The sequence below is a fragment of the Microtus oregoni genome, unplaced genomic scaffold, assembly GCF_018167655.1.
Source record: "Microtus oregoni isolate MIOR12 unplaced genomic scaffold, Mior012 000173F_ref0000288, whole genome shotgun sequence".
In the NCBI taxonomy this organism is placed as follows: domain Eukaryota; kingdom Metazoa; phylum Chordata; class Mammalia; order Rodentia; family Cricetidae; genus Microtus; species Microtus oregoni.
The window spans coordinates 560,419-572,588 of NW_024544829.1; the positions used below are offsets into that span (position 1 = coordinate 560,419).

At 45.9% G+C, this 12,170-nt stretch overlaps 1 protein-coding gene across 4 annotated transcripts in view; it reads left to right on the forward strand.

Annotated features, from left to right (window-relative positions):
• The first annotated feature begins 5,411 nt into the window (after positions 1-5,411).
• LOC121445301 (zinc finger X-chromosomal protein) overlaps positions 5,412-12,170 on the forward strand; it is a 44,572-nt gene continuing 37,813 nt past the window's right edge. For 2 of the 4 annotated variants that reach the window (XM_041647355.1, XM_041647359.1), the window contains exon 1: positions 5,412-5,793. The gene's annotated coding sequence lies outside the window, so the exon portion shown is untranslated. Of the gene's footprint in view, positions 5,794-5,871; positions 6,058-7,869; positions 7,927-12,170 lie in introns of those variants that run through there. The other 2 variants (XM_041647357.1, XM_041647358.1) reach the window with 2 other exon arrangements.

Sequence of the window (12,170 nt, forward strand, 5' to 3'; positions counted from 1 at the left end):
TTCCTTCCTTCCTTCCTTCCTTCCTTCCTTCCTTCCTTCCTTCCTTCCTTCCTTCCTTCTTCCCTCCTTCCTTCCCTCCCTCCCTCCCTTTCTTTTTTTTTTTTTTTTTTTTTTTTTTTAGTTTTTCGAGACAGGGTTTCTCTGTGGCTTTGGAGTCTGTCCTGGCACTAGCTCTTGTAGACCAGGCTGGCCTAGAACCTTTCTTCCTTTCTTGTTTTGTTTTTTGAGACAGGGTTTCTCTGTGTAACAGTCCTGGCTGTCCTGGAACTCGTTCTAGACCAGACTGGCCTTGAACTCACCGAGATCCGCCTGCCTCTTCCTCCCAAGTGCTGGGGTTAAAGGTGTGCGCTGCACTCCCTAGCTTCACTGATGTCTTTCTTTGTCCCCTGTGTTTCCTGTAAATTGGTAGTTAAAGCAAGTGACACTGTGTGTGTCCGTCATGAGTCATACATCGGGGAATCCATTTGCTTAGCAGCCATTGACTATTGTTGCCAAGATCTGTTATTAATCTGGTGGTTACAAAATGGTGATTTTATCAAAGCCTTCTTCGTGTATTAGCAAGAATACTTCTATCTAAAGGTAGTTCCCTAGCAAACCATTTGGTTAATCTGATGAACAGTTCTTACGTGGCAAATGTTTCATTTTTACCTTTCACTATTTCTCAAAATAGTGAGTGGATTCCTTAGCATTCTCCAAAGGCGATTATTAAAAAAAAGACATAATTTACATGCCATCGAAATCACCATTTTAAGGTGGTAAATCTAACATCACGCACCTGTAATTCAGGAGGTAAAAACAGGCAGGTTGTGAGTTCCAGGCTAACCTGGGCTATCTAGGGGAACACTATCTCAAAAACCCAGGGGCTGGGGATGTAACTCAGTTGTAGAGGGCTTGTCTGAGGATCTAGGTTTGAGCCCTGTTATTGAAAAAGAAAACCTCCCCAAAGTCACCTAGAATTTACTAGTTTTTTTTTTACACTTTTACTGAGTTGTGCAAGCATCACCACTAGTTGGAAAGCCTTATAAATTCATGAACATATCTGCAACAAGCTTTTTTTTCTATCCTACCAGCCAGATCCCAAACAATGACACAAAGACTTTGTATTAATTATGACAGCCCAGCTTATAGCTTAGGCTTGTTCCTAACTAGCTCTTATAACTTAACCCATTTGTATTAATCTATGTTCTAACACGTGGCGTTACCTTTCATATCTAGTCTATTTCAATCTACAGAAGTTAGTATTCTTTTGGTGTTCAAATTTTCTGAACTTTAGCTGGCTAGAATCTTTGGACTGGCCCCTGAGACCTTTCTCCACACAGCTGCTAAGCTTGGACACTTTCTTTTGTTGCTTTCCTGGTAGAAGATGTTCCTGGCACATCGTGTGCTTTTCTATTCTTCCGTCATTTCTCTGAGCCCAGATTTCTCCAGTGTGAAAGAGCAGTTGAAATCTGGGCTCCAGGGCTGCGGATCACTGCTGTTTGTCTCTAGGCCGCTGTCTTGGTCTTTCCTTCTTCAGTGGGGCTAGTTGGTTCGGCCCTGTGATTTAGAATCCACGAGGTAGAGTTTAGGCATTGGTGAGGTTCAGGAATTATGCATCTTAGTTAACTAATGATTCATATGAGAAGCATTGCTTGAAACATCACCTACTTGTCAGTCATGATTTTAAAATTTCTTTCCTTGAGGAAGGCACACAGCTTGGAGATCTAAAAATTCTTACTTGGCATTAATTATAGCCAATTGCTCGAACTCTTACAGAAGATGCAACTTGCTCATGTTAAGCATAAGGACAGTATAAATAAATTTAAGAATCAGGTGTCAGAAAAGCAGTTCTTTTTTATAGGGCCCAATCAGATAGAAATATAGCTTTTCTAGGGGAAATTTAAAAAATTGAAACATGGGGTTCTAAAATAAATGCATCATCACAACTTTATTCAAGCAAGTCTATATTTACTCATAAGCCAGCAATATATCATCTTCTGTTTGGATTTCTATTAGTGATAGACGTGGGGTACAAATCAGCAGCTTCTTGTTGCTCTAATCTTTCTCTGGAGAAATGATGAACGGTCTTGCGTGGCTTCTGGCTCAAGCACCTATAAATATGTCAGAAATTCTATGATTAAACCATCCGCAAAACCTTGAGTGGATTTTTAAAAAACGTCCATGAACAGCTCTGAAGGAACACATATGTGTTAGCACACTGTCAGAATCCTTTTGACTGCTTTGAAATCGGCCATTTTCCATTACTACTATAGGTGCCCAGTTTCTCCAGAGAAAATGTCCTCTTATTTTGTGTTTACTTAGCTGAGAGCTAATGTAAATGGAATGAAAGCGCTTTGAGACTGTATTTTCGTTAGTTGTTTGAGATAGTCTCTGTCTAGCCCCTTCCTGCCTCAGCCTCTGCATTTTTGAGATTACCAGCCTGCCCCACCATGCTGGGCTGTCAGGAGCTTTTTCATCATTCCACACAGCCTCCTTTTTAGAAGTTCTGCAAGAGTAACCGGTGCGTCCTTGCTGCTCCCTTTCACCAAGATCCTCTGCTCCTCTTAGCCAGAAGGCAGAGAAGTGATGCCCACGAGTCTATAGTCATCAACACCATTAAAAATTAAGTATAAGGTGTCTGGTGCTTAATCACCCAAGGCTGGAGTAACAAATTCTTTCAGTAATTTTAGGTACATTCAAGGTTCGAGTGTACTTTCAGGAATGATGTAGTTTTTTGATGATAGTTCACCTCCTCCTTCTTTTTGGATGCGGTTCTGGCTACCAAATCCAGGACCTTGCATATGATAGACAAGTACTTTCATACCCCGTTACTTTCCCTGTTTTGAAAATTCAAATACATATACATGTGTGTGTGTGTACACATTTGACTTTATTTGTGCAATCATTAATAGGATTCTAATTGTGCTTTAATAGAAGTATATCTAATTTAAACAATAAAACTAGGCTATCCTTTCCCTTTTTCCATCAAAGTTAAGTTTCTTTATACATGCCAATTTATCTGAGGGCTCTTTGACACTGTCAGTACCCAATAACTTGTGTGATCTTGTAAATTAAGGTGGCATCTTCTCTTCTTTATTCTCCTTGGACACTCCTTTCTTAAGTGCTTAGCAGCTTCGAGAGTAGTTGCTGGTAATAAGGGCAAACCCGAGAAGAATGCTGACCTCTGCTTTCTGTTTTGAACCTGATGTTTATGGTTGTGTGGCTGATGTAGAGATTCCCTTCTGGGCGAACCTAGTATTAAGGGGAGGCCCTTATAAAGTCTTTAAACACTGGTTATCATTTTAAAAAACTATATTAATGTGACCCCATAAGCTACCTTACTGCCTGCCTCCCCCACCCCACCCCAGATGAGGTCTCTTTATTGGTGAGGCTGGGCTCCAGGACGTACACTGAAAGAATCCTTCCTTTTCAGTTTCCGGAACATCTGGAAATGCAGTGCCTGCCTGCCAACTTTTTTTTTCCCCAACTTTTTGAGATGGTCTTTCTGTGTAGTCCAGACTGGCCTGAACTTTTGATTTTCCTGTTTCAGACTCCTGAGTGCTGAGATTAAAGGTGTGTGCCGTACCTGATTGTTTCTCGCTTTTTTTACTTGAAGTAATCTTGCTTAGTTTTATTTTTAGATGGCTACAGCCTGTATCACAGCCTGAAGGAATTTTCTGTAAATGATGAAAATTTGTGTGGTGGCAGGAAGCTAAAATCCTGAGAAGAAAATGACTATCTGGTTACTATATAGATCTACTAGATTCTAGTAGACTTTCAGGAAAAAAAATTGTTGGAACCCTTCACAAATTTATGCCATCCTTGCTTAGGGTCCATACTAATTTCTGTTCCAGTCTTAGTACAATTCTACCTATGAGAGTGCCTCCACCAGTAGTCCAGTCTGGCCTGGAACTTGCCGAAATCCTCTTGCCTTGGTTTCTAGATTTTGAGGATTACAGGTTTGAGTTACCACGCCTGTCTCGGCGGTAGTTCTTAGACTACACGTTTCCCCTTTTTAAAGCTTTTTATGATTGTAAGATGGAATTAAAATATATGACCTCGTCGGCGGTAGTGGCACACGCCCTTAATCCTAGCACTTGGGAGGCATAGGCAAGCGGATCTCTGTGAGTTCGAGCTCAACCTCTTCTACAGAGCTCGAACTGCTACACAGAGAAACCCTGTCTCAAACCCCCCACCAAAAAATCCACCCCCCAAAAACAAAGCTCTCCGTGTTTAAAGTCATTTCTCAGTATGTCAGTAAGTTATAGCATGTTAAATTCTACATTGATGTACACCGTTTTCCTGGCAACTTTTTTTTTTTTTTTTTTTTTGGTTTTTTCGAGACAGGGTTTCTCTGTGGCTTTGGTTCCTGTCCTGGAACTAGCTCTTGTAGACCAGGCTGGCCTCGAACTCACAGAGATCCACCTGCCTCTGCCTCCCGAGTGCTGGGATTAAAGGCGTGCGCCACCACCGCCCGGCTCCTGGCAACTTTTAAGTGTCGTTTTAGTCCGTATTTCAGTATAGGACTGTAACATAGGTTGGTGTGGTAGCGCATGCCTTTAATCCTAGTGCTCGGAAGGAAGGCAGAGGTTAGTGAATCTGAGTTCGAGGCCAGCCTGGTCTACAGAGCAAGTTCCAGGTTAGCCAGGACTACACAGAGAAACCCCGTTTTGAAAGGGGGGCAGGGGGAAGAAATGTACCATTACAAAATTCTTATTTTATAAATAATTTTATAAATATTTTGTCGAATCACATACATTTTCCCTTCTCTATTTTCTTAAACTTTAAGAGACTTGCTTACGAATTTTATTTAAAAAATCTTGTTTTCTAGATATTTCTGGAGGAATGTATGACATGATCACTGCCACATAAAAGTAAAAATTTATACACTCCAAATAATGTAACACACGTGTCCAGAAACTATACCACTAAAAATTCCTGTTCACTGCAGTGTGAGAAAGTCTTCAAGATGCACTCCCCCCAGACCAATGTGGCCTCCTGACAGAAAGCTTATTTATTAAAAAAAATACCAGGGTTTGGTAGTTGTTTTAGAGACCCCCCTCCCCTCATTCAAATTGGCAAGCCCATTTTCATTTTGTTTCAAAGTTGTTTTTTAAAAGGGAGACAGGAGACGGCGGGGGTTGCTAAATTTATCTTCTTCCCCAGGCACCGGGGATTGAAAAAAAAAAAAAACCACATTTACGGCGGGAGGGGGTCTGAGGGCCGGCAAACAACTCGAGCCACCGCTTCAGGCCAGGACCCTCGAGGAGAGGCGGTAGGTCTCCCTGGAGGCCCCCAGGGGGTGGTTGCGGCCCACAAACATGGTGGGGGGCGGCCCGGGCCTCCCGCCTCTCCACGGGGTCGGCGGACCACGGCCTCGTGCGGACTTTACAGCCCAGGCAGCGGTGGCAGCGGTGTGTGTGTGGCGGCGGTGGCGGGCGGGAGCGCGGAGGTGGAAAGAAGGGGGGCGCTGTCACGGAAACTCGGGCCGTCGGAGACCCCGCCGCAGCGAGTCCACTGGGCTGCCCGGTTGTGGGGCGTGAAGGGCGCCGAGTAGGGGTGTCCTAGGCACCCACCGGGCGGAGGAGGGGGCCCCTCTATCCTTCCGCATTTTCCTGGGTCTCTCTCCCGGTGGTGACGTGACGTGCTGACGGCGGGCCCGTGCCGGGGAGCTGGGCCGCTTTTTGTCAGCTCCGAGCTCGGCCCCTCCTCCCTCCCTCCGCCCGCCCCACCAGCCGGAGCCCGGCCCAGTGCTCCAGAGAAAGGCCGGCCTGCAGCACCCGCCACCGTCGCCGACCGCCGCACGCCCGTCCGGTGAGTCCGGGGTGCCGCTGCTGCCGTGGGGCCTAGCGCGCGCGCCGGCGGCCTGGTCCCGGCCTGGTCGGGCGGCCTGCAAGGCGCCCTCCCGCGCTAGGCCGGGCGGCGTGGCGCGCAGCGCCGTGCAGGCCCGGAGGAGGCCGCAGTTAGGCCTGGGGTGGCGCCCGGGTGTGGGGAGCGACGGTTGAGGCGCGCTCCGTAAACGGGCGGCGGCCGGGGCGCTGTTGCCCGGAGGTTGGGGAGGCGGCGGACGGGTCCTAGGTGGGCGACGCGGCCGACCCGGGGCACCGTGCGGGGGCGAGGCCTAGCGAGGAGGCTAAGGCTGCAGGCGTGAGGTGAAGGCCGCAGGCCGGGCCGGCCGATTTTCGCTATGTAAATATGGGCGAGGGGGGGGCAAAAAGACGGACGGGGGACAAGATGGCGGCCGCTCGGCGCCTGCTGCAGGGGACGACTGAGGGGGTTGCCGGGAGGGGGAGCCGCCATCTTGAAGGCGGCGTCTGAGGTGAAAATTCCGCTACAGCCCGTGAGGGGGGGTGGGAGAGCGGGCAGCGGCCGCGGCGGCGCTGGCGACGGGCACCGGAGCCCGGGCGCGGCGTCGAGTGTGCGCGGAGGGGCGTGTTCGTTCCCCATGGCGGCCATTGCCCTCGCCGCCATGATGAACACTCGGATTCCAGGCGCTTGGCGGCAGCGCCACCTTCCTGCCCAGCCTCCCACAGCCCCGTGACTGGCTGCTGTTTCCGCTGCATTTTGGCTCAGCAGCCGCAGGCGGCCATCGCGGTCGACTTGGCGCCAGAGCCACCTCATCTGTTTCGCTCCGGGACTCTGAGCTCTTGCCGCCGCCGCCGGTGAGCTGCACCGGTGACAGTCGCGAAACGGGAGACATTTTATTGTTTTGTTTTGTCCCCCCCCCCCCCAGAGACAGTCAGCCATGGCCGTTAGGGTGACCCCAATGCGGGTGTTCTCCGCCAATCGTTGCATTCACGAGTCCGTGAATAAAGAAAGAAAAACGATGGGAAAGTTCTCACCACCCTTTTGACCAATAGGGGGAAAAAGGCGTCCTACGAAAGCGGAAGACTTAGTGGCGGAGGGAAGTTTTGGTATTCCTTTCCGTGGAAACAAGTTGCTGGGGAGGCTGCCTTTGAAATTTTGGTATCTCCTTTATTTATTTTAGTTGAGGGAACTAGGAGGGAAGGGAGCGAGTCTTCTGGAGCAGCGAGTGCCGTACCCCCTAGCGCACCTCACGTGCCGGGCTAGCTAGGGTGTCCGTGAAGTTGGGTAGCGCGCGGCACGCGACTCGGGGAAAGTTGTCTCCATCGCACCGCACCCAACTTTCTTGGGAAGCTCGGAGTGAGTCCCGTGTTAGCGGTGCCGCTTTCCGACGGGGCGCCGGGGCCGCAACCCCCCCCCCCCCCCCCCCGAGGTTCGCGGACGGACGTGCTGGCTGCAGGTTGGTGGAGGCAGGCGAGCGAGGGCTGGCGTGCGCCGAGCGCCTCCGAGTTGAGCCGAAGCTCCGTCCGAGCCCCGTGGGCTCCCAGCGAAGGCACAGCTTCCGTTTGAGGCGTCGGGAGGGGGTGCCTGGAACAGGGGCCGCTTTGAGCTTCCGAACCGGGGCCGTTTTTAGGTGGTGGCCCAGAGAGGCAGAGGGCGTTTCAAGGGTGAAGTTTCTCCAGAGAACGTTGAGTGTTTTCACTATTGGCCTGAAGCGGACAGCCTAGGTAGGAGTGGTGGGAACTGAGGCTGCGAGAGGTGGACCGCGCCTTGCTGGGCGGGAGGGTTTTGTGCCCGCGGGGGACGCAGCAGGGGCGCCCTCCCTCGCGGGGTCGGTGCTCAAGAGCGTTCGGCTCGGCTAGGATAAGTTGCAGAGAAGTAGTTGTAGGTTGACCAGTGTTTTCCCGGCGATGATGAAGCCAGAGTGCTCAGAAGCCAGGTTTTCTTACCCTCTTAAGAGATGTTTATTACATTTTGAATGATGTTTTCGTCAGACAGCTGCCCTTTTCTTTACTCGCTGTGAATATCGTTTTGCTCAGAGCTGTTAATATTTCCGTGGTAAACTGAGGAGGGTTTCCTGTAATCTCATCCACCATCGTTGAAAATTAAGATTGGTGCAGCTTGAAGATGAGAAATGAGCCTGTAAGTGTTTCTATGGTAATTTTTTTAAGAAGTCGGTTTTGAAGAGTAGCTGGAAGGATGATTATTAAAACCAGTGGCCTTCAGGTGCCCTTTGCAATCTGTTTTTTCTCCCTGCTGAGAGGAACCACCGTTTTGTTTGAGAGGCTAACTAAGGTTATTTGCTAAGCCAAGCCTCCCTGCGGTTTTTTTTTTTTTTGGATTAATATTTGACTTATCTAGACGCACAGGTGGGAAGTGTGTTTCAGAATTTTATGATACAAGCTTGTGAGTTGCGTCGTTATTGTCAGTGTTTCCACTTTTGTAGACAGCAACAGGTTGGAAATAATGCTCCTGAAGAGCGTGGAAGACCTGGGACAGTTTTTCCATAGAGGCCATGGCAAACTTATTAAAGAAGTTATCTTGAGCCTGACATGCCATTTGCCCTGGCACTGTGAGGTGGAGGCAGGCAGGTGGACTTTTGTGAGTTCGAGGCCATCTTGGTCCACATAGTGAGTTCCAGGACAGCCAGAGCTACATAGTGAAGCCCTGTCTCAAAAAAAATCACATTTGAAAAATTCTCTTAAAAGGCAATTTAAGATGCAGTTTTTGGGTGTGTGTGTGTGGGAGAGCAGTCAGAATGGGTAATATATAGTGTGCAATTGTTCAGTTTAATTAGTACAGTCAAGCAGTTCTTTATAGTGGGTATTTGAGGATTGAGAAGAAATTAATTTCAAATTGTGTAATTAGGAAGATTGGGAATGTATAGTTTTCATCAGGAGTGGTTACACACAAAGTCCTTTTCCCTGCTGAGACACTTCCTACCTTACCCACCTTGGATAAACGAGATGCTTTTTTATTTATATGTATTTTCCAAATAGATGGATATTTTCTTTCCTTTTTTTTTGCAATTTCCATTTTCCAAAAAAAAAAAAGTGCTGGAGTTTCCTTTCAGAGACATTCCCCTGTATTGCTGCTGTCAGTCACCAACATTTGGACTTGATTTATCACTAATAATGCACTGTTTGTGCTTGTGTACAGGGGCAGTTCATTTTATTATAACCTAAAAAACCCTTAACTGGCTCCTGAAATCCTTCACCCTCATCAAAGGTTTCATTTTTGTTTGTTTTGAGAGCCAGTCTAATTAAGTAGCTTAGTTAGCTTCAATTTCCCAATTCTCCTGCCTCAGCCTCCTAAGTGCAGGGGATTCAGGCGTGTGTGTTGCCACAAATGGCTTAGATTCTTTTTTTTTTATTTTATTAACCTAACTGAAAAGGCTAACCCAGTTATCTGGTTGTCAGTGTGTCATCCTGTTCTGATTTTTTTTTTCTCCGTGTAGGCTTTTCTCTTTACCTTTTGTCTCTGTAAGGATTGCCTTATTTTGTCTAGCCTTGCCTCCTGCACACACCTTGGTCTGCCTCCTTTGGGGTGGACCTCTGCTGATTGAGTCCCTTTCTGGTTTATTTTAGCCTATTTGTTTGTTTGAGACACCAGGGAGCCTCGATCTCAGCTGCTGCTCCTTCCCTGTGCAGGGATTAGCCTTCCAGATACAGTCTCCTGCAATTTAGCTCGTGCCTTCCTGGTCCTTCAAGTAGTCTTGGTTTTGCTTACTGTACAGAAGCCTCATCTGTTTTCTCGTTTGCTTTATGTAGTACTTTTCACTTCACCTTTTCCTAAATCCAATAATTCCCAAGTCAGAAAATTTCTTTGGCATGCCAATGGGTTTGTCACACGAAAGGGTTCTTTTTCACACATTACTCTGCTGTCTTTGTCTCCTCAGTGTTTATCAGCTAGCTTCTCTCTGGAATCTTGTCTGCTAGTTCAATGTCTGTTACCATGTTCACATACCTAGTTTCTCATCCAGCGTTTGAAGTGTCTAATGTCTTAACATAGCTGAAACCAAACTTACCCAGCATAAAGATGACCAATACCATTTATAGGAAATTTTTTTTTGAGACAGGGTTTCTCTGTGTGTCCTGGAACTCACTCTGTAGACCAGGTTGGCATTGCACCCACAGAGATCCTCCTGCCTCTGCCTCCCGAGTGTTGGAATTAAAGGTGTGCGCCGCTGCCGCCACCTGGCTTCTTACTCTTTCTGTTAGCACCATCAGTTTTCCTGGATTGTTACACTTTGTTCCATAGAACAATGTGGACATCTTTAATTTAGCATTTAATTTTTTATGTTTTAGTGGTATATTTGTATTTTTGTCTTCTAAATAGAATGTAGAAGAGATAGCTTCTCATTTGTCTTTGTCCCCAAGCAGTACCTGGCAGATGTTCATTATCTCTCCCAAACAATTACCTAAATTATTGGGCACAGTAAATTTGGTTTATTTAAGTTGAATAGTTTCCAGCTATTCAAATTCAGTTATCTATCTAGCATGTCCTTTGACCAAGCAATATTCATTTTAAGGCACACCTATCTTGTTAGGACAGCAGGTCAAACCCAGGTGCTGAGTAACCTCTATCCCTATCCCAGATCTGATTGGAATATGGCCAGCATGCTCTTATTCCTGCCAAATTGTTTTTCCAGACAGCATTTTTTAAAATCCATGTAATCTTAACCCCCCCTTTTTTTGTTCAGCAGGAAGTACACTTAAAGAAACTACATGGCCTTGATGTATATAGTCATTTGTCTTTTAAAAATTAAAGTTTTAAATTATGAAGTATTTCAAAATTACGAAAAGTAAATATTAATGAGAGTTTACAAATTTTAGTGTGTTATGTTATTTGATACACACACATGTTTGATGAATAGTCTAACAGATTCAAGGGCGCATCCCCCTTCATCCCCATTTCTCTTTTTTAATATCCCCATTACGTTGCTCTAATATGTGTGTAATGAAAAAATAGCAAATATGTGTTTTAGCTGTCTATTGTGGATTGTTCTATGTATTCATTCTTTTTCTTCTTTTTTTTCGACACAGGGTTTCTCTGTAAAGCCTTGGCTGTCCTCTAACTCCTTCTGTAAACCAGACTGGCCTTGAACTCAGAGATCTGCCTGCCTCTGCACCACCATGCCCTACCTATTAATTATAAGTTTTGAGATTCAATTTATTGGCTTTCCGATGTGCTGCAGGAATTTCTGGGATCCCTAATAGTCTTATAGGGGGGTCTATGAAGTCAGATTTTCATAATACCATTATTTGCTCTTTTCATCCACAGTCATCTGTACATTATACACGTATTAGAGAATTGAACAGTGTCATAATGGAGTAAGCACAGAAACGGTTGACATTCATCTTTTTCTCTGTGAAGAGAGTCATTAGATTTGCAGAATTGTAAAAGTTTCATTTTTACTTAAAAATTAATTCTAAAATTATGTATGCTTATATATAATAAGATTTTTAATGCATTAATGTTTTTAAATCTCTATCTCAGCGATGGTGGTGTTCACACTTTTAATCCCAGTGCTCAGGAGGCAGAGCCAGGTAGATCTGAGTAGAGGTCAGCCTGAAATACCAAGGGAGTTCCAGGACAGCCAGGACTACACAGAGAAACCTCTCCAAAAACCAAAACAAAACAAAAGCTCACTTCAGTTTCAGAGGAGCTTGAAACTTAGCAGTCCTGCTTTTAACCTCCCAAGTGCTTAGGTGTCACCAGGCTGGATGGACTTGTAGTTTCAAGTTCTTTAAATATGAATGACAAAAAAAAAAAAAAAACTTCTTGTGGTCCTTTATTTTTGAAAGCTTGAACGAGTCCTAAAACCAAAAGGTTTGAATGAAAACTACTGTTGTAGTTCACTCTTGGTGTTTGGGGCAAGCGGTGCTGGGCTTCAGAGCCAGTCTTTGACTGCTAGGAAAGCCCTCCCCATGCTGTACTTGAATGTATGAAAACACTGTGATGTTTCCTTGGCAGGGGGCACGTGAGGCTGTTGGCAGTTTTCAGCACTTTCTAACAGTGCTGCTGTGAACGTCCTCAAACAGCTCTCTGTCCCGAGACTAGTAGAGGTGCGGTTGCTGCATTGAAGAAGTCTGCATTGTTAATTTTACAGGGAATTGCAAAAACGCCCAGTTGCATTTGACAATCTTACCAGTTGTTTCTGATCTTGATCATTGCCAAAAGATTAGATTTTGCTATTTTTGTGAAACTGTTGGGTATAAATGCACTCTGCTTACTGTGTTTATTTTGCATTTCTTTGGTTACTATTGGGGTTGGCTGGACCACCCCCTTCAAGTTTAGTGCTCATTTGAGTTTTCTGGGAATCATTTGTCCATGCATCCTTTTATTGACTTTTATGTTGGTCTCTTCCTTCCTTTCTTTCTTTT